The sequence below is a fragment of the Topomyia yanbarensis genome, chromosome 3 (assembly GCF_030247195.1).
Source record: "Topomyia yanbarensis strain Yona2022 chromosome 3, ASM3024719v1, whole genome shotgun sequence".
NCBI lineage: Eukaryota > Metazoa > Arthropoda > Insecta > Diptera > Culicidae > Topomyia > Topomyia yanbarensis.
This window is the reverse complement of record NC_080672.1, coordinates 417119686-417141832: the sequence shown is the minus strand read 5'-3', so window position 1 is coordinate 417141832 and position 22147 is coordinate 417119686. Positions and strand designations below refer to the sequence as shown.

Here is a 22147-nt window from a genome sequence, read left to right as displayed (position 1 = left end):
TAAATATTACAAGCCCTTATGATAGATCGTAAATCATGTACTAGGAATCATGAACTAGTTCACGAATCCATGAATAATATTTAATGATTTTGTGAACTTTTTCACGAGCATGGATATTGAACCTTGACTTATATATTAGGAATCATGAATTAGTTCACGAGGATTGAATGGATTCATGAATGAAATTCAGAGTTTCGTGACGAGAAAATATCGAAACATTTGGTGAACTAATGTTGCTAAATGTATGAATAAAATATCAACACATACAAAAAAATGATTTCGTGATAACATGGTGGAAATCGTGACTGAAGTACTTTAAAAAAAACAATTATTTCCACTAACAAAAGCGTTATGCTGGAATTGAACATAATTATAAAACACATGAGTTTTTTTCATGGTTCTTTTTTCGTAGCGTAAAGACGTGATTGTTCCAGAATTCATGTCACTTTATGCATGATTTTAGGAGCAATTTTTTTTCCGTGTACGAATAAATTTTAGTTTTAACCGGTTTTTATACTGCAGGTTCATCCTTGAGGCTTCTTAAGCGATTCTTATGGCGAAGCATCGCAGTCCGATTTGTACGCTTGTGGTTTATATCCGATTTTTACATTCTAATATATTTAAAACGGGTTATATGCAGCATGTTTTGTCCTTACGATTTTTATTTTCGGTCGCTTAAATGAATCTGTATTGTCTGAATTGTAAATACTGAACCGAATTATAGTACCTGAGTATAGAGTTAACAACATTTAAGGATGAACAGGGAATGCTGCGAAAAAAATAGTTTTTTTCTAAAACGTGTAATAGAGCTTCACAAAAACCAATCAGCATGATATTCAACATAAGCTGATTAATTTTCACGGCGTGGAAAAAAATTCTTATTTTTCATTTTCTATATCCATACCATTCTTCGTTCTTCCTTAAACCAGAATTTGAATATTTAAGCTAACTCCGTCTGTGAAAATCGAGCCGAACGCGGCGAAAATGTACAAATGGAGATACAGAGAACGAAAGAGAAAAGTGGAATCACATCGTGATCACGACTGGTTCTATAATTGTATACATATATGTAAGCCAGTTGAACTATATACATATATCGTGTTGGATGGAAGTCGATCTTTTCGTTCTAGTGAAAAGAACGCCGTCGGTAGTTTACTATTGATTGGGCCCGTCGGTGCCGAAGTTTGGTAAAGTCCGCGACGATTTTTCGGTGCATGTTTCGGTATAGTGAGCCATAGCCCTATTACGACGAAGTTCCTGAGTGGCCGGTGGACTTAAGCTTTTTTCCTGGTGCACGAGATTTGGCTAAGACCGAAAAGTACGGGCCGACTATAGCAAAAGTCCAGTGGTGGGGGATTTTTACCCTTTTACGCATAGTGGTTTTCATGGTGAACTACTTTATCGTCTTTTTGGAATTGTTTTTGTGCGTTGCTGTGTTGTGGTAACTAGCGAAGTGAGTCCTTCAGCAGCCGGCCAAACTTCCTACTTGAACAATATAAAAAGGCCGTATTATTAGGGAAAATGCCAGAATGTGGAAATTTCTATACCATAAACAAGAATGACAAAACAGGGTGACTCCTTTAGTTTGTTCAGTTTAGAAGCTTAACAGCGCTCTGCTGATATAATAGAACAATCAATCAAAACTACCCGCACGCCGCTATGTCTATTTACAAAGGCAAAATTATGTTCCTTCTACCAACTGTGTAAATAGTTTTTTTGATTCCGAACGAAAAGCTGCCCTGCTATAGGCCAACTGTGCTGCTGTGGATTTTTCGACATGCCCCGTAAGATCATCCATTCGAGAAGTGGAACAATTGTAAAGAGTGAAAATGGTACTTAATGTTCCAGATGTTCCGACTCTGCTATTCAATCACATCAATCATAATGTACATATTATGGTCAGGACTATTATTCAAGCAGAGTAGTTCGTTTCACGGAATAATATATGAATATAATACATGAATAAATATGAAAATTATAAAGTCCGCCTTCCCATACATCAGTCATCTTACGTTAAACCAAAAACGGTTGCTAAACTAATAATTGCGAATCAGAAGCCATTGATCATGGCTGCTCTCAGCACCTCAAAACCAATAGCCAGCAGAAAAGTTAACGTCGCAGAATCACAAGAAAGTAAAATATACCAAGTTGATAAATAAATACAAAATCAACAATTTATACATTTCTTAAGTTTTCCATTTCACGAAGAATAAATAGTGAACGACGAGTGAATTTTTCTTTAATCTTTTTCCACCCTCTGGTTAGCTTTATCGCCAATTCAAAAGCAAATCTTTGCTTCCCGGAGCCAGAATGGACTGCATTTTCCAACGTTTCAAATTTCAAGACTTCATTAAGTTCATTTGGAGAGATTTTTTTTCCCCTCTAACTACTTCATACGCTTAATTAAGATTTATCAGGCTGAGATTTCATTCCCCAAGCTTGGCTTTTTTATCCTTTCGTCCGATGGTGGCGCTATAGTTTGTGATTAAGATTTCATCCCCATCCCCATTCCGTGCGACGCGACGTGCTTTTTCCATTTGCTTCCTCCACTTGCTCGCTTGCCCATTCGGCAGAGGTGGAATAATTACTACAGCCATTCCAGTCAATGACGATAGGCGCCCAATCCTTTTGCAACCGCGTCGGTCGGCGACAAAATGTGGGGGGGGGGTAGATTTTTGTGAAAAATACTTTCACCCGAAGACAGCTCGGCTCTCTTCTAAACAATCGGTCGGTAACAGCGGACGAGGACAGTCAATGTAGCGATGTCGCGAGCACGCGAATTCGTGTACGTGTGACAGGGAGGCTGTTGAATTATTTAATTTCCAATTTCCAGCTCACTTAACAATTCATTGCGAGTGGAAAGTGTGCGGTTCTTGGATGGTTGCGAAGAAGAAGAAGACGGTATGAATGACCGGGTGTTAGTAATCCAATGCGGGAAGAGTGAAAGTTGCGACTTTTGATTTCAGTCCTCCTTTGCTGAATTGTGCGCCCAAGTAACAAAATCAATTCTAAAATAATATTGATTAAAATTTAATTCCTTGAAATCCACTGTAAACCCTATTGTTCTCCAAAACTGCTACAAAACAGTCATAAACCCCTCTTAAGACGAATGAGGCATAACACTTAATGAGATTAATTTGATTTGAATAATTACAACGAGATATGAAAATAAAAAAACACGGCGTCGAGTTTGCCATTTGACAGCTGTTTATTTATGGTTGAACAACACTTCATATATTCTGTCAATTGTGACATTTTGTTTATTTCTTTTAGAATGCCCCTTTACAAGAGTGTTTTCTCTGTGCGATAGTATTATAATTGGGAAATGTGGGGAGCTTTGAGGTACATTTTGTTTTTGGACCAAATAGCCCAAACCTTTTCCAAGTAAAATGTATCAAAATACTAGAAATTTTTCGCAAATGTTTAACTTTAATGTATTTGTAATTATCATTACTGTAGTAGTTGAAACTATTTTAACCTACTGCATCTTGAGGAATCATTCACTTCTCTCTCTCTCTCTCTCTCTCTCTCTCTCTCTCTCTCTTTATCATCCACGTCAATATCATCAACGTTAAAGTTCTTATTCTTCCTTGTCGCCTGCGGGTCATAAGTTCAATCCCGCCGTCATTTGTATTAGCTTCTTCGCTGATGAGGCTATCTATTTGGGGGTGCTGGGCGCAGTTTTTGCAGTTGTCATTATGACCTGATTATGAGCAGTCACAACCGATGAGTATCATTCAAGGTTGTGTTTTTGATTTGATAGCAGTTGATGAGTGAACAACCGATTGTGATGAACATGCACAGTGGGACGAGTCCGGAATTAAGACCTTTTATGAAGCGTCAACCCGGTGCTAATCTATTCCAACAATAAGTTAGTGTCGGTTTCTGATAAGACGAAGTAAGTCCTTATAAGAAGGTTACGCATTATTTTCGCTAGTATTTTTCTCGTATTAGTTGAGTTGTCAGATACACTTTGGCGAGATTTTAGATGATTTGGACGTAAAATGAATTTTTCACAGTTTTTTGAAGGGCACAACTCATGTGTTATGTCTAATTTGATCATAGGGACTACATCGTATTATTTTCATTTTCTAAGAAATGGTTGATTTTATGCAATACATTATTTATTCAATTAAATTATATCGTAACATCACCTAAATTAGGTTACTAGTTGGTTTATTTATTGTTTAGATAACTGTTTGTCATAAACTGTTATTGAGTTCGAACTTCTAATGTGATCACGATGTGGCACACGCGATTACACTATGCTCATTCGAATGTTTTTAATTTTCTTTTTAAAATGATTCTATGCAAGTTTTGCAAAAACTTGTGAGAGGCAGTCAAAATTTAAAAAAAATATCAATGGAGACGCATGGTCATTACTGATATTGAGTTTGAATAATCACGTTATAGCTAGAATTATGGCACGAATACGTGCACAACTTTCAAATAACACAAAGAGCATGCTATGTGAGGGTTTCACCAATGAACAAGAGAGAGGAACCGAATGGAAATAGTGATTTCTTATTTGGTGAAGGTATTCAGCTTGTTTAAAATTCAGTTAATATTTTCAACCTATTGACATATCGTCGCTGTTGTGCTATCTTATGACAAACGCCATTTTGGGGTAAACTGAGTTAGATATGCAACATTACTAATCTGATAATTCTCTATAAAATGGCGTTTTCAGAATTTTGAAATTTAGCTTGGTTACTGAGGTAGAGCGAAAAAAGAGATGAGAAATTGCCAGTTTTTTGCTTGTCACTGTATCTTGGGATTCGCTTAAGTAATGTAGAAGTTTTAGATGTTTTTATATGTAAAAATATCTGAGGAACACAATGGATAATAATTTTCAAAATAAAAATACATGTATTGCGAGAAATATGCAGTTTTACTTTTAAATTGGCAATATTTCGTGTTTGGCAACACTGTAATTAAAAATTACTATTTTTTCTAGATTGCTTGCTCGATTTCCTTCAAAATGCATCTCATCGATTGTTTCTAGGCCGAATAAAGCCGAAGATATTAATAAAAGTTAATAATTGATGCTTTTTTTCTATGGAAAATTTTCCATGCACAATTATGACACGCCATACAAATTTTGGCATCAATACACGACACGTGTGAGTGCGACTTTTGTTTACATTTATAGTGAAAACTCGCAACAGAGTCAACCGAACTTCGTGATATTTGAGAGTTTAATACAGAATAGATAGAAGTATTAATTGTCTTCTTTGAATTGTTTTTACCATTTATAAGTTTCAAGATATTCAATCACAAACTTTAAAAATCGTTTTTCTCGAAATGTGCTAAATGGCGCTTGTCATAAGATAGCATAACAGCGACGATATGTCATTAAATGTTTGTGGAACTGTTTCTTGATAACTCACGTAGTAATTGTCAAATTGAATAAACACAGCTGAGTTCTATTCATATTAAGAAACTTTTTTGATCAGAATTTGTATTGTACTGATTCTTGCTAAAGGGAAACGATATTTTTTTCAAATAAAAAAATCATTTTTGAATGTACCATATGGGCGAACAATGCATATTGAATTATGTTTTTGTAAAATAAGAAATAAGCGTCCTATGGTGCTTAAACAGGCATTGTTCGAAGCATTGCGATATTCGGTACTGATCCTGTTGATTCGTGAATATACTTAAACATTTCACAAAGTCGCTTAAAACTTATGTTTCAAAAATTGAAGAAAATGTATTTTTTTTTCATATCAAGTAAACCAAAAATAAAGGTCTAGGTCCAAAATTATTCGTACACATCCCTAATAAGTACTTATTTTCTAATATATTTTATAATCAAAATGAATTCCTATTCAGCATGCAAAAGTTTCTTTAAAAAATTATGAACCTCAAAACAAATTTTGAGCCACCCTAATGAGTAATAGTGTTTTTATTCTAACAAGTGTTAATATCTAAATCGATTCTGCGCCGAAAAATTGCAATACCAAAATTCTAAAAGCAGCTTCGACAAAATAAATATTTTGAGCCGCCCTAGTGAATAGTAGATGTTTATTTTTAGTATGTTATAATATCAAACACGAATTCAGTGTACCAACACTACATAAAACTATCTTATTTGATTCGATACAGTAAAGTTTTGACTTTAGTCCATCTTTTGTTCCAAACCGAGCTACTGTGCATAGTCTGAATACAATATTGGCACAAAATAATCTGCTTAAAGGGTGCAAAGCGTGGCCCAAAATTGGTAAAATTACCATTTGAATGCAAGGTAGTATTTGTCATTGCAGATGGATTACGCAAACAATTACAAAAATCTCACCATTTAACGTTTCTAGTCCGTTTGGTTTCAAAAGTTTATTTCGGCCGATTTCAATGAATGCATCAGCAATGAAATAGTGAAGAGATACTGATTCTTCATGTTTTCGTTTATTTCTTACGAATTCTTTATAACAACATGAAAGAATAGATCTTCTGGACCTTCATTCGCAGCAAAACACATACTATATTGTTTAGCAATGAGCCGCCGAGTATACAAATGGGCCGTGTTGTAGTATTTCTATTTTATCGTCTTCTATATATTTCCATTGGACTTTCAACCACGTGTTTCAGGTTGTTTTCGAAAAAAATCTTTCTACTTGGACTAACGTGTTGAATGATATCAGGACTGAATGGCGTAGGTAATGGAACTGGATAAAAACGACTTCCGTAAGTCTATACCTAAAAATTACCGGTAGTGACAGCCGCGATGTGACTGTCTTATTCGATAAACCAAGTGAATGATTAATAATTTTGCAAATTTGGCAAAATTTTGCTAATTCTCGGCGGAAAATGGTAAATGGAGTGCAAAATTTTTGTGAAAATAAACAGATTGCACCAGATTTGTGTAAGCTTTAAAATTTAAAACGGAGTCGACAAGAAATTGAAAGAAAACAGTTTCTATTGAGTGTTGGTGGTTCTGAAAAGGACCGATATATTGGTTGTTCGATATGCACCAGAAGTTATTTCGAGCTAATATACTAGTGACGGCCGCGCACACAGCATTACAAAAAATACGGAATCAGCGCATTGACAAAAGTATTGAAGTGTAAGGGCCGCTATTAATTCGTACAAAACACGTGCGCAAAATCGCCCGTACATTCGAACTCCATGTGCGAACACGGTTAACATAGCGTCGTGAAACCAGTTGAAAAAATCTTTTCCAACCGTAGTATTTTTGAGAAAATCTTTGCTAAAATCTGAACCAATAATAACAGTAAATACATTTGTTTTACTAGAAATATAATATTTGGTCTATTTGACCGTTTTGATCTTTACTCTTTCCGAACTCGTTTTGTTCTCCAGTCCAGTCCAACATTAAACGAAAAATAACATTATAACATGAATTTCATATCAATAATCGACTGATTGGTTGGATTCCATCTGGATTGTACATTCTCTTGCGTCAATTCCCTCTGCCTGTAGTTTTTTTTTTAGTTTTTTGTTTATGTGCAAAACTTGATTGCTAATCCATCTACGCTGAGATACTAAGCTCTTAGTGCAAAAGTCATTGTTTTTACTATTGCGGGTTCAACTAACAGTTCATTCGCCTAGAGTCATTTGTTTGGAAAATTGCAGATACCATCTAGTGTATAATAATATGTATATCCTTTACACACTTTCTCAACATTAATCTGTACCATTCTGTACATTTCCTCAAAAATCTGTAATCTATTATCTGTATTTTGACCTAACCTTAAGCCGTTAAAATAGCCACCCCTAGCAGTTAGCAGCATCAGTGGACCATCGTAGAAATTTATCACATGATTAAGTTGTTTCATGAGAGTCTGGAAAATCAGTTATGTATTTTTCCTTTTTTAAATCATGAGCTGCTCTTTTAATTTTTTACAAATTTGTAAGTGCTGCATTTGTCTGGCTTATTCACAGCTAGAGTCTGAAGAATCGGTAGCGATGCCAGAAAGGTGTTCAGTCGAAGGTGACTAGGACAGTAGGCCGAAGACAATGAAACCGAATGTTTGATAGAGAGGAAAAAAGAGCATCTGAAGTTCATCCTGTTAAGCTTATGGGACTTCTCGGCTTGAGATAAATTTAAGTAGCTGGATTAGATGAATCTCTTACTGTTTTAAAACCTGACTAATACATTTTTTTCAGTTCTTTTGAATTCATAATAAAGATCATCTTCTAAGTTTACAGAAGAGAACAGTGTTCTAAATAATTGTGATCACTAGGTGTGCTGAAGTATGGTATGCTTGCTTGTATTCTTGCTGCAGGTTACATTTTATTAGCGTGGCGGAAAATAACTGTCAAAATCATTCCCAAAGGTGGCCGCGCCATTTATGAGAAGGCAAAGAGCTTTAGACCGATTCCATCTCAAATCAGTTAGGAAGTCTACTACCACCCTGTTACACAATGCTGTCTACAACATTGGAAAAAGCTTTTTTGCAAAAGCAAGCAAGTTTAGGAGTTTTTTTTATATTGAAGGTGCTTTTGACAGTCTGTCTTTCGAATCCACTTTGGAAGCAGCACGAGATCATGGAGTACCTGTTTTTGCTGAGAATGCTGCCTCCGCCATTGAAGCTGAAGCTGCTTCGATAGTTCCTGAAAACTCTGTGGACTTGAGTACATTTTTAATCATTCCCGATACGATTGTTACCGCTGTGAATAGGTTGAAAAAATTGTACTCAGCGAGACTGGACGGCACTCCAGCTGTTGTTTACAGTCGATGTATTGCTTCATTTGCCGAACATTTTTAACAAATTGGTTCAACAAGGCGAATTTCCGGTGATTTGGAAACAGTCGTTCCTGTTCCCTGTTTATAAGAGCTGTGATCGTCGAAATGTTAGAAACTACCGGGGCATATCTAGCCTGTCTACTGCCTTCAAGATATTTGAAATTGTGGTAAACACTTTCGTACTCTCGCGCATGAAAAGTTACATTTCTACCGATCAACATGGGTTTATGCGCGGACGATCCGTAACCACAAATCTTCTAGATTTCACATCAACTAGCATCACGCTGATAGAAGATAAGGCACAAATTGATGCAGTTTACACGGACTTATAAGCTGCATTCGACTGAATTAACCACCGAATATTATTAACCAAAATGTCACTGCTGGGTGCATCACGGTATTTTGTTAAATGGCTGAATTCTTACTTGAGTGACAGAGTCCAAAGTGTGCAGCTTGGTTCTTGTATTTCCTCTCAATTGGGGGGTGCAAATTGGTTTACGCCGATGATTTGCAATTGTACCTCGTAGTCAGATCTATCGACGACTGCATCCGTCTTCAAGAGCTTCTGGATAAATTCGTTAACCGGTGCCGTAGATACTGGCTAATTATTAGCATTGCAAAATGCCAGGTCATAACTTTTCACCACATGTTCAGTCCGTTACGACACCAATTCGATGGGCAAAGGCTCACTAGAGTTGATTGCGTCAGCGGAACTCGGCGTTTGGTTGGATACGAAGCTAATATTCAATCAGCATCGCTCAGTTTTAATCTCTAAAATAACTAAACCTGACAACTTGGTTTCATTTCTAAAATCGGCCAGGATTTTAAGGACCCGCATTGTATGAAGACGTTATATTGTTCGCTGGTTCGCCCACTTCTGGAAAATGCTTCTTTGATTTGGATCCCTCATCAGCTTACATGGAACTGACGGATTGAACGGGTACAGAAGAGATTTGTCCGACTCGCACTACGAGACCTTCCATAACGGAATCCTCTAGACCTTCCGCCGTATCTTGCTCGATGCCGTTTGATCGGTCTCGCCACACTGGAACAACGCAGAAAACTTCAGCAAGTAGTATTCGTAGCAAAGCTTCTCAACGCTGAAATTGACTGCCCGCAGATCCTGTTCCTTCTTGATTTTCGTGCCTCGCAACGTTCTCTACGCTTATCTGGCTTACTACAACCTAGATTTCACCGTACGACGTTTGGATTCAGCGAACCGATAACCGCATGTATTCGAACTTTTTCCACGGTCCAGGATCTGTTCAAGTTTTTGAATCACAAGTTCGCACAGAAAGTTTCGCGGTCTACAATTTTTATGACTTGACTTCTGCAAATCATTAAGACTATTTTGTCAGATGAATTATTTTAATAAATAAATTAAATAAAATTAATAAATATATTACGAACCGGATAGACGCAATGCTTAGCAACCGACATCTATGTTCATCCTTACGACAGGCAGAGATAAGGAAGCTGAGCGTCAGCGGATGTCCTCAAAGTGGTGTACTGTCACCACTTCTATGGAAACCTTGTTGGACTATTAGTTAATCCAAATAAAACATCAATGGTGCTTTTCACGCCACGAAGTATTACAACCAGAGCAGTTCTTTGACTCTGAAATTATTGTCGTAGATCAAGTTAAGTATTCAAAACGAAATTGGTCAGCTCACCTCGATTTTAGAATCAAGAAAGCTTGCATGGCCTTCGGCCAATTTAAACGAGCTTTCGGCAAATCCTGGGGGCTCAAACCCAAGTAGGGGAACATGGGGAGACTTGACCAAGCGCAAACTTCTATTTTTGGCTATGGTGTCTTCTATTCGATTCTTAATTTTTTTTTCAAAAATATTTTCATACTTGTTTCGATCCCTTAAGATAATTTTAAAAGTTTGGAATGAAAAATCCTTTCCTTACAGAAAATATTACGTGATTAATAAATTTTCATTAAATGATGTAATTTTTATCCAACTTTGTATGGACATATCTACTCGACTACTAATTACTATTAATGTACTAATATACCATCTTAATCCTTGTGACGCAGTGAAATGATTTTACATAAATTGGAACATTGGAATAGTTATTACTAGAATTTGTATGACATTGGACGCAATAACTAATGTTGGGGAGACTTGATCAACATTTTATGGGGAGACTTGACCAAGTGGCAATTAGCTGAAGAAAGATACAAAATTCCTGATATTTATTATGCTTTGGTATCTACTGTTAATGTTAATCTATCTATCTATCTATCTAAATATATAAAAGTCAAAGTTTGTATGTATATGATTTATAGACTCCCAAACGGCTTAACCGATTTCCGTAAAAATTTGCACACAGTAGGTATTTGGTATGGGGCGTGTTTGTGTGCTATTAGTTGGAGATTATCTGCCCGCCAGATGGCGCTTTGGAACAAATTGTTTTCTCCTCCTATTTCGCAGAGTGTCGCAGCAACGCGCGATGGGTATTAGCTAGTCACGCTATAAAAAAATCCCACCTCAAACATAAGTCTTTATATTTTAGTATTAGTAAACAAAGTTAGCAATAATAGGACTGATTTCGTGATGTGTTAACATGCAATGCAAACAGTACAGTTAATCCGTAAAAAGAAATCCATTAAAAAATCGAAATTTATCAAATGCAATCCTTTTATATTTTTTACTGCTACCTAAAGATCTCGACAATATGAAAAAAAATAATTACAGTATGTTTTATGTCATTATTTTTTGTTGCGATTTTTCAAAATTCTCTTGGTCAAGTCTCCCCACGCCTTGGTCAAGTCTCCCCGCAGTGGGGGGACATGACCAAAAAAAACAATCTCAGAAAAAACTTTTGTAACTTTTTAAAAATAAAATAAAAAATTCTGCAAAAAATCATGAAGACGCACAATAACTTTGTCCATTATATCTCTATGACTTTTGAGGGATTGAAGGCCTTTTTAGCGATTTATGCCGTTTTAGCTGAAAACCTGGTCAAGTCTCCCCATGTTCCCCTACATTCAGTGGATCTACATAACAATTTTTAGACCAATACTGGCATACGGGTGGTTTGTTTGGTGGCATAAGGGAGAAGTTATGACAATCCAATCAAAGATAAAAACCATCTTCAAAGTATGGTCTAGATGGTGATGACACGTGCGTTCTCGACAACACCTACTGCTGCTCTAGAGGCACTCATGAACATAAAAACACTGTATGTGTTTCTGAAATAAGAAGCACTTTCTTGTACATTTCGTCTTAAAGTTAGGCATTGGAATAGTAACCCAACAGATCGTGCAACTAGCCACACAAGACTGTGGCCCCAAATGGTTACTTGAGATGAGTTTACACTTGCTCCCAGTGATCTTACACTCATACGCAGTTTTTCTTTTAAAATTTTCAATTCGATAATTCCTCCTCGCGAGGAATGGCTGTCTGGCTAGATGGTGTTTACTGTCGTGAAATGACATCAAACCGATCTCATTCCCTTGATAGATACTGTACCGCATTTCAAGCAGAAATCTTCGCGACTGTGTGTGGCGTACAATCGGCACTTCAACAGGGAATTTGCGGTAAAAAAATCTATTTTTGGGCTGACAGGCAGGCTGCCCTGCAAAGAATTTAGTGCGGCAGATTCGAGATCGAAATAAGTAACCGCATGTCGAATTCAAATCGAAGAACTTAGCATTTAAAAACTTAAAAGGTACATAGCATTTGAAATGCTATCTACCTTCTATCTACCGGTCATTCGCCGTATTGCTGGAAATGAAAGGGCGGGTGGCTAGAGCAGGCGCAGCGGATCACTTCGTTGGACCAGAACCAGTTCTACCGCTGTCAATAAGTTGGTTAAAGTACAGGATTCGCTTTTGGGCTGCATCGGAACATGCCAACCGTTAGCGTAGCTTGCAAACTTGTGTTCAAACAAAGAATTTTCTTTCGGTTGTGTATCCGAAAATGTCAAAGAATTTGTAGCATTTTCCAAGCACAATATTAGTATTCTAGTCAGAGCACTAACCGGACATTGCAAATTCAATTATCACATGGCTAATATACAGTGTGCTGAGTATTATTCGTGTGATCTTTGTGAATCCGATTACGGGACTTCATGTCATTTGATATGTGACTGCCCTGTAGTAATGTAATTGAGTGTCCGGATGTTTGGTTTTCCATTCATAGATGAACCTATGTACAGAGAGTTGAAACTCAAGGATATGCTATTGTTGCTAACTAAGTGTAATAAAGAGCTACAGTATAAGCCGTATTTAAATGATAATATGTGAAATATCCACTCATCGAGAAGTGTCTTTTATTCCCTTTGGAGTGAAGAATTCTTTAATATTGTCTATGTTTTCTGTGTCGTTATTTACCTTACCGCTTTCTTACTCCTCCCGTTCGGGAAATGATGAAAGACAAATCACGGCAAGGCATAAATCCCCGATCAACATGGGGAATGTGCCATTTGAGCCGGTCGCTACTGTTTACTGATAGGCGAATCTTTTACTGTTTTATAGCCTGTAGAACATATTTTTTACAGTTCTTTCGAATTTTCACTACATATTGAACGTATCAAAAAGGTCATAATCTTCTAAGTTTTCAGAAGAGAGCAGTGTTCCAAATGATCATGACCACGAGGTATGCTGAAGAGCAGCGATAAAGCTGCCTGTGTTTTACAAAGTACAATGCGCGAGCGCCCGTGTTACAGAATTTGGCGCGAATGCCGGAGGGTTACAAGTAAACAGAACGTAGCCGAAAGTATAGAAATTTGTAAGCAACATCTAAAATCACTTTTAATCTTCCGGAAGTCGCGCTAGTGCACTGAGTGCACGCTGCTCTGAAAATCTAGCAAAATCGTCTTAGGGCACTAGCGGCTGCTCGTTCAGTGGGCCATAAGCGCGACTTCCGGAGGGTTAAACTGCGATCGCTTCAACGGATACTCATGACTTTTCAAATCACTACCTACTTCTCAAAAGTATGTACCAGGTATAAATCGTAAAAGGTCCCACAACAGGATTACAACATATATGTAAGTGTATTCGTAAGAAAACGTTCCACTACGGAAAAGAAACCAATTGGAAGCCAATAGGAAAGTAATAGAAATCGCTTTTTACAACGGGTGTATTACAAATACATCATGATAGATAACGAACGAACTCGAAAATATTGCAATAGCACACGAATTTTAAAATTTATTTTTGGAGTCTATCATTTATATCCAATAAATTGTTTTGATGCGGCCAAGTGCAAGCGGTGCAACGTGAAACAAATTGTATTCACATGGAAAATCCGAAACTTCCCACATCGTGCTTCGAACAAAAATTTCAACATCCCGAAATAAAAAACCTTGTTTGGCAGGCAATCTGTATCTGTGGAAATCAAAGTGAAATTTTCGTCGCAACAGGCACCATCACTGATGAAATTTGTAATGCTTTTTTCAGAAACTTATTTATGAACATTGTAACTAATTGCATGATGATTTAAATAACTATAAATACAATTTCGAACAGTATTAGTAGAGTGGTAATAACCCCCTGAAAGTCTTGAGTTAATCTGAAACATTAACTCGACGCGATTAGCGTGGAAAGTGCCAACAGTACTTCTAGAGCGGAATCAGCGTTGTCTCGATCAATGAATAATTCTGCAACCCGTGTTAGGAAGTGCCGAATCATTTACGATAACGAGGTCCTTGCTTGCAGCCATGCTTTCTGTTCAATTGTGAAAAACCATTCAGGTTGCAGTCCTATAAAAGTACACAACACGTCGTTGTTGTGTACAAAAGTATAGAGTTGAGGTAACGTACGTTGTTGTCGCAAGACCAGAGCAAATCAGGCTAATTTTAGTCGTCGTATATCAGACCACGATCGCCAATGCGCATTGTAGTTGCACATATTACGGAATTGGTGTACATGTTTTTTTATAATTCATTTATTTATCATGGCTCAATGCGATAGTTTAACGTTAGTATTTAAAATAAAATTGCCATTGCTCGGGTAGACCTTTTTTCACAGTAGCGAAATATTTGTTTCCTTGCTAACTGCATCGTTATCTTACACGTCCATGTCGTTATCATTAGGTAATTTTCATGATCAGATGTTATTTTTAGCTTCTTAGGTAACGAGTATGAACCAGTCATTTTTCACAATAACTTTTTCGCTGAGAGTTGATTTTCTGCTCTACAGCTTGACGAAAAATGATTCATAATCATCGTGTGAACAATTACACAACAACAATTTTAAACGCTGTCCAAAAGTATGGGCCGAGTTACTGATCCTGTTCGTAGATTAAATCTCCACAAGTGGTACAAGGAAAACTTATCGATGCGTTAGTTGGCCGAAATAGCGAAGTGTCTGCGGTATACAATATAATTTAAAAATAATGTTTGGGGAAACCTATTCTCTTGAGAATTGGCTAAAATCCCGACGAAGAAACGGTTCCGTATATCGCAAAAAGGGAAATGCAACCGTACGCCTCCTGACATCGAATAAAACGCTTTCTGTTCCCTACATTGCTAAAAAGTTAGACGTTACCCTAAGGATAACGCAAAATTAAAAAAAAAAAAAAGGAACAACAAAAAGCACCAAAAAGAACAGAAGACCGGTCCCATGCTTTGTTCAACATACTCTCGTCAAAGAACCCGAAACGATGTATTTTAATGAACAATAAAACCTATGTGAAATTCAATACCAGCTCACTGCCAGGTCCGTCCGCAAGTTTACAATACTCTGTGCTAGGGGAGGAAATATTCCAGATGACGCTAGAATAATCAGAACGGAAAAATTCAGCAACAAAGGTGTGTAGCGAGTGTGGTGATCTGTTCATGTGGCATCAAAAGTTCAACGTTTTTCACAATGGGCACAATCAATGGTGAAGATAATACGCGGGAGCGAATGCATCGGAAAACTCATTTAACCTGTGTATGAAAAGAACGGTCTAGTCCCATTGTTTTGGTTAGATTTAGCATCTGCTCATTATGCATTGGTAACGTTGGGAGCTGTTCAAAAGGCAAAATGTCGATGATGATCCACCAAATTACGCCGAGTTGCGTCCCACTGAATTGGGCACAAATTAAACGTCATTTGAGAAACGATGGTTGAGAAGCTTATTTCATCGAAGATTTTAAGAAAATGTGGTTTAAAGCTCCTCGAAAACACCTCTAAATTTATGCAGAATATTATGGCGTCACGAGAAAGTTCGAGAGATTTTCAGGAAGAAAAAATAAATGACTTATAACAAACGTAGGCATTCGTCAAAGAATATATTAATTTATGATGATTACTAATTTTCTCAATTTTTTTTCATTGGTCCACTTGTGTCCTCTTTATTAAATGAACAGTCGTTATTTTGACCATTTTACAGTTCTTAGAGTGATAGTGGTAGACAGCTGTTTCTCGGGTATAGACAACTAGACAGTAATTAACTCTCATCAAGTGATTCGATAAAATTCGACATACTCTCCGGCAACATGATATAAATTGTAAGCAATCAAATATCAGATTTTTCAAGACATTCTTCTCCCGAAATTCAATATTTAGAATAAAAATTCTGGGCATCGCTGCTCGTGTGTGCGTGTTCTAGCTTCTACAATGTTACAATGACGTTGGACAGGAGCCAGACAGTTATTTTATATTTCAGCACTCAGTCTCTGAGTTGCTTTTGTTTTTATTCGCTAGGTTGTATTAATAGAGCGCGTTGATCCGGTCAGTGTTGGGCCAATTTAAAATAGAATTTTTGTTTAATTGAATAATAGCGTTGCGAATGAGCTGTCGCCAAAAATGGAAACGATGAACGGCATCAAAAAAGCGGAGCTGGTCGATTTGACTAATTTGGTCTCATTATTTTAATTGGCCTTGAATCGAAGAATTGCGTATATCTTCCTAGAAATAGTCAAACTTATCTACCGTGGAAATGTGGAATACTAGTGTTTGAGTGAAGAATCGCAAGATGGTTACGTATTAGTGTCTTCTAGGTAGAGTCCGACAAGAGAAAATCTATTAAATTGACAAAGACTGCTTATAATATATTATTTTGAGTGACAACCTGCAACACTTGAGAATGTTCAAGTACTCAATTTTACACAAGCAAATGAAAAAAAGAATAATTTCGCCTAGTAAGAATTCCAATCATTTTTCTTTTCCTTCGCCGCTGGTGATAAAAATAATAATGCGCGGTGACAAGCAATGTAATAATGAATCTCGTAGCTGTTTGAGAAATCGAAACGATCGGAAATGTCTAAACTTGCACGAGATGTCACAGACCCTATAGATATGACTTATCTTGATCATGTTGCTCATGATATGTAACTATTTAACCAGGACTTTGATCTGAGCAGATTAATGTATACCGTTAGGAAAGTTACGGAGTCAGTTTTCAATACTATTAGTTGGTCCCTTACAGCTAATTTGACGCAGCACCTGTTGCTATCATTTCGATTTGAGAAATCAATTAAATTTAATTTAAAATTATTAACACCATTATTTATCTTGAATCAAAATATTATACAGTCCAACAACAATTAATCATTCAATGAAATTAAAAATGTAATCTACTAAGATCCCAACACTTCGTTCTCGTAGTTACAAAATACGAAGCACTGCTCGGTTCGGAAACGTCAACTTCATTTTGTCCCTACTGTCCCTAGAGGGTTTTGCTCAGCACCCTATTCTCTAGGTCTTGTAACGCACAAAAATTACATTGCATTGTGTAGGATTCACACCAAGCAATGGCTGCAATAGTAGGGTGAAAATTAAAGTGATTGATTCGAAGGTTTAGTTTGCCACTTTTTCATATTTGAATGGTTGGCGTCCAAAAGGGGATAACCTGCAATCGTGTAGATTGTTAAGGGAAAATTGGAAAACAGAGACGCCAGCTTATAGGGACCATTAAAAAATTACATAAAGTGTCACATTTGTGACATGCGGGGAGGGGGAGTAATCTAGAATGTGACGTATCGTGTTTTTACTGAAGGACACAAAACCTATAACTAATTTAATTACGGAATTTGCGTTTCGACTTCGTCTCTTCAGAATCTGACACTAACTTAGGGCGGTGGTCAGCTATTGTCGTTCGCGTCTCTTATCACTTATTTTTATAGAGTGATTCATCAGCAGTGCTATCTTTGAAAATGAGCTACCTCGGTTACACAACTAATTTTCTCCGATCTTATTTTAATGCTAATATTTAAGCAGTCTTAATTTCGCTATATTCTGAATAGCACATATTTTGTCGCATGTAATTTTAAATGTTCTTTGATTTGATGGCATTGATAGGGAACACGTATCCGCCGGTTGATGCCAATCGAGCTGACATTTCTTTTGACCGAGCAAACTAATTTCTTTGTTTGTTTAGTGTTTATTTGACCAACTAGGAAACTAATCCACTGGATATTTAATGCGCGTAGGGAATGCGCATGGTCTTGTCGGAGTGAATGAAGACTTTTGAATTATGCATACATTCACAATTCGCAAGAAGAATTACAAGAAGAATTAAAAGCAAGTTACAAATTTTCGGCAGTTTTATTAGCACGAAGAACAAATGTTTTATTGTTATATTCATTACTTTTAGTCCATTAAATCATCAATAAATTATATTAATTGTTCTTATTAAATTGAGTACTTGGATATGCTTTATAGTAGTACGTGTACTATCTTACTGTCACTTTAAATATTGCAGCTTGATTATTGACGCAAAAGTTGACAAGTTAGTTTCTTTTCATTCTGATTGTTCTCAATCTTATTCTAGTAATTAGCGTAAAAAGCCGCACACATGTCATTGGTTGTATATCCGACATACAAAGTTAGTCGTTTCAGGTATTTCAATAGGGCTTATTTTATAACGTTTAAAATGTTCCTTAGATAGCGTAACAACGCGCGCGAATAATTATAACATAAGAATCATTCGTCCGCGGAGAAAGAAGCCAATACAATTCAGCAACGTATTGAATAAAACACATTTTATTTCATTTTTCGAAGAAATATATGGTGTGGTTCTTCATTATCTGGTCTAGCACAATTGTGTACGGATGAGATGCGCACCGGTGCAATACCATATAAGGCGTCAAACTGAGATTGTTGAGCACCATAAAATCTAACCCTTTATTTTCAAAGGTCAACAGTTTGTTTAATGCATTATCAGAATAAGTCATGCGAACCAATAACCTGGGAGAACTCAAACAGGGCTGTTTGATATTTCTAACAAAACTATTCAAATGGTTCTATTTGCCTCTCTTTGTTTACTTTCTTTTTAGATTATTGCGGTAGCATCATAAAAGTTTTCTGTAAATTGCCGGTACATATCGAAAGACTCTGATTTCGACTAGCATCTGATCTGATCTGATTTAAGAGAAATCTTTGAAGCGACCGAATTAGCTTAAGGGGGAGGTTTTCATTCAAAATTTTCAAGGAAAAAAATCTTTGCATTTTTTGAAAGTTATAAGTGTCTCCTATTTTGTGTTAAACGGGTTTTTCGATCCGCGCATCAAAAAAGTTTCTACAGGCCATTGTTCGAAGCGGCGTGCTGGCCGCCATGGGACGCTCTCGGGTCGAGACGCGTTCCTCAGGTAGAAACCTTTTCATAGCATTATGCACATTCCCAGAATGTTTCGCGTTGCATTGTACAGGTCTCGAGAACGTTTTTCAGAGCTTATCTGCAGAGGCATCACATACTAATCGTGAGTTATCAATCAGCTACTGAAAACGGTGAAAAACGAAAAATTTTGGTAAAAATGGTTAAAGTCACATTTTAGTCCGCCATATTGGAATCTCCATTTTATTTTACTTTTGATTTTGATGCATATCAACTCAAATTCGTGTTTATAAATCACAAAACCTTTTTTCGATTTTGGCTGAAATACCACTTATTTTTCAGTGGGGGTCCGCCATATTGGATCGGCCATTTTCACTTTCGAAGAACTGACTTCAGATCCGTAATCAGCGATGTCCAAAACCCACAATTCCATGTGATTGCTACAATATTTTGACATTCTACTACGAAATAATTTATCGAAAGTGTTCTCAAAACTTTAAAAGCGTTTATCTTAAAACATGTTGTTTTAAAACTCCGTACAATCTCATTTGAAAACGGTTCAATTTAAAAATTTCATCTTTTGATCGAAAAAAAAACATTTTTCATTGAGGATTGACCTATAAAATCTTCAAATCCTTTGTATTCACTTTTTTTTAGTGAAGCCTTAAAGTGTAAAAAAGGCTATAAAATCGATCTCAATGTTTGAGATCGCACCTTTACGTCAAATTTGAACCCGTTCTTAGGTCATAACTCCAATAAATTTAGCATACTTTAGAGCCTTTTTATTAGTTTTGTGTTTCATATCGATGTTGAGGCAGCAGACTGTACGCAGTTTTGGAATTCCACGGGCACCTAACCTTAGATAGTACACCACCAAGGGCGCCATTTTGTTTTTTCGTCTTGAAAAAAATTGTAAATCAAGCCGAAAATATTAGCTTTTTGAATCCTAAAACTGTTTCCTTCCATGTTTTAGCTTATTTATTTTACATTTCGATGAGAAACTCTCCAGGCAAAGAGATACGAATGCGCTGAGGAAGACACGGGAACTATCGGTTCTTTCTTATCAATTCCTCTTCTTTTTCTTCAATAAGCAGGAATTTCAAGAAATATGGAGTTAAAGGAAACGTAAATAGGAGACAGGAAAAAAGGTAGAAAACTGCAAAAATGGTTTCTAGTACACATGTTTAAATTTCTATATAGAAATCAAAGTAATACACTAAATACGCGTCGATTTCTTCTTTCCTGAAAGGAATCCAAAATTTTACTGCAATGTTAAAATCCAAATGATACAAACATTACAGTAAGACGGGGCTGGTTGATAGAACGATGACTTCGGAACATGTCTGGCTCTCTACACGAAATGGGTCATCGGAAAGTCAATTGAGCTAACACCTTCCTGAATCCGTGAACCAAGTTATTTGCATGAATACGTTGAAATACATGCAAACATCTTTTTTCTGTAAATCACTACCAGCTAATAGGGTATAGGGTACACATACCCATTTGAATGAGAACCACTCCTTAAGCAAAATTTCTTTTCTTGTGGGACATCACGCTTGAGTAGCCGCTTGGTCAGCCTAAAAAGTTGTGTTTCCGTTTTTGGAACCAGCATTACTCGTACGCTAGCTTAGTTTCTCATATTTATTTATGTAATTGACTATATTGTTTAGTTTTCATTACATTTCTAATTAAATATATTGGGTGTATTTTGCAACAAGTGGCGACTTTTTATTCCTATTGCTTACATGATTCGGTTAATTATTATTAAGATATAATATGATATATATGAAGGCGATCAGAATCAAAGTCAGGATGTGTAATCAATTCGCTACAAATGTGACTTTGATCTGTCAAAGTCAAACCAATTATTGATGGATTCCTTAGAGACGGTGCAAAATTTGGTACAAAATTGAATTATAACCAGCAGAGCAATCATTCAAAAATAGTATATCGTTGGAATTGCTTTCCATTTTTCCAGGATCGGTGTTTAGCGTTAAAATTACCGATTATAAAGAATTGCGACCGATTTCTTGTAAGTTTTTGTAGGCCTCCTCTCAAGAAATTAGTTTGTTCGCCAGTGTGTGGGTGTGTGCTAACCATCCTATCTCCCACTAGTCGGTAGTGATTTACAGTAAAAAAATGTTTGCATGTACTTTTTTTATTCATTTCGTTTATTTGATAGGCACAAATGCGTTAGCTTGGCGGTGCCAAATTCTTTTGTTTTTACATTTTGGATATCTTAAAACTAGGAAGCTACAATGTTGAAATATTTTTTTTTATGAAAGAAAAGCTATCTTAAGACTAGAAATAAGATTCTATATACAAGAGAGGGCCAAAAAAAAGGAAAATTTTAAAACAAGGGTTTCAGTTTGATATACAAGAGGGGGAGTAACAGTTTTTTACGAAAAACGAGAAGTAAAAGAGAGGGGTTAAATTTTTGCATGTACTTCAACATATTCATGCAACTAACTTGGTTATAAATTAGTTTGTTAGCCAGTGTATTGAAAAGGAAAATACGTTACAACAACAGAAATGATACTAAGATCGGCTTCAACTTCCACACTCAAACTCACGATCGCCTTGATGTAAAAAGACGGTAAGACGTGATGTTTGAATCTGCGATTAACCGCTATTGCCAACAATTTGACCAAATCGATTAATAACAAAATTAGGGTTACTCTTCAATTTAATTATTGGTTTTAAAAATGTTTCGGTCACAACGGTGATATGCACATTATGTACCCTTAAAAAGTAGAAAAATTCGTCATCGCACGTATTTAGGTAAGCTAGCATTCACTTAATAAATTTATATGATTATTTAAAGACATAATAATTCATTACAATTTTGTTAGCAAAGCAACCCAGTTTGAAAAACCTCAAACATGGAGCTAGAATTTAGCATTGCAGTCATCAATTGAAATATTGATTGTTGCACGAAATTCAA

General features: G+C 36.4%; 1 protein-coding gene across 2 annotated transcripts in view; it reads left to right on the top strand.

The window, feature by feature from the left end:
• The window catches only part of LOC131693500 (homeobox protein PKNOX1-like), a 252461-nt gene that overhangs the window by 31334 nt on the left and 198980 nt on the right, over nucleotides 1–22147 (top strand). The gene's annotated exons all lie outside the window — the stretch shown is intronic.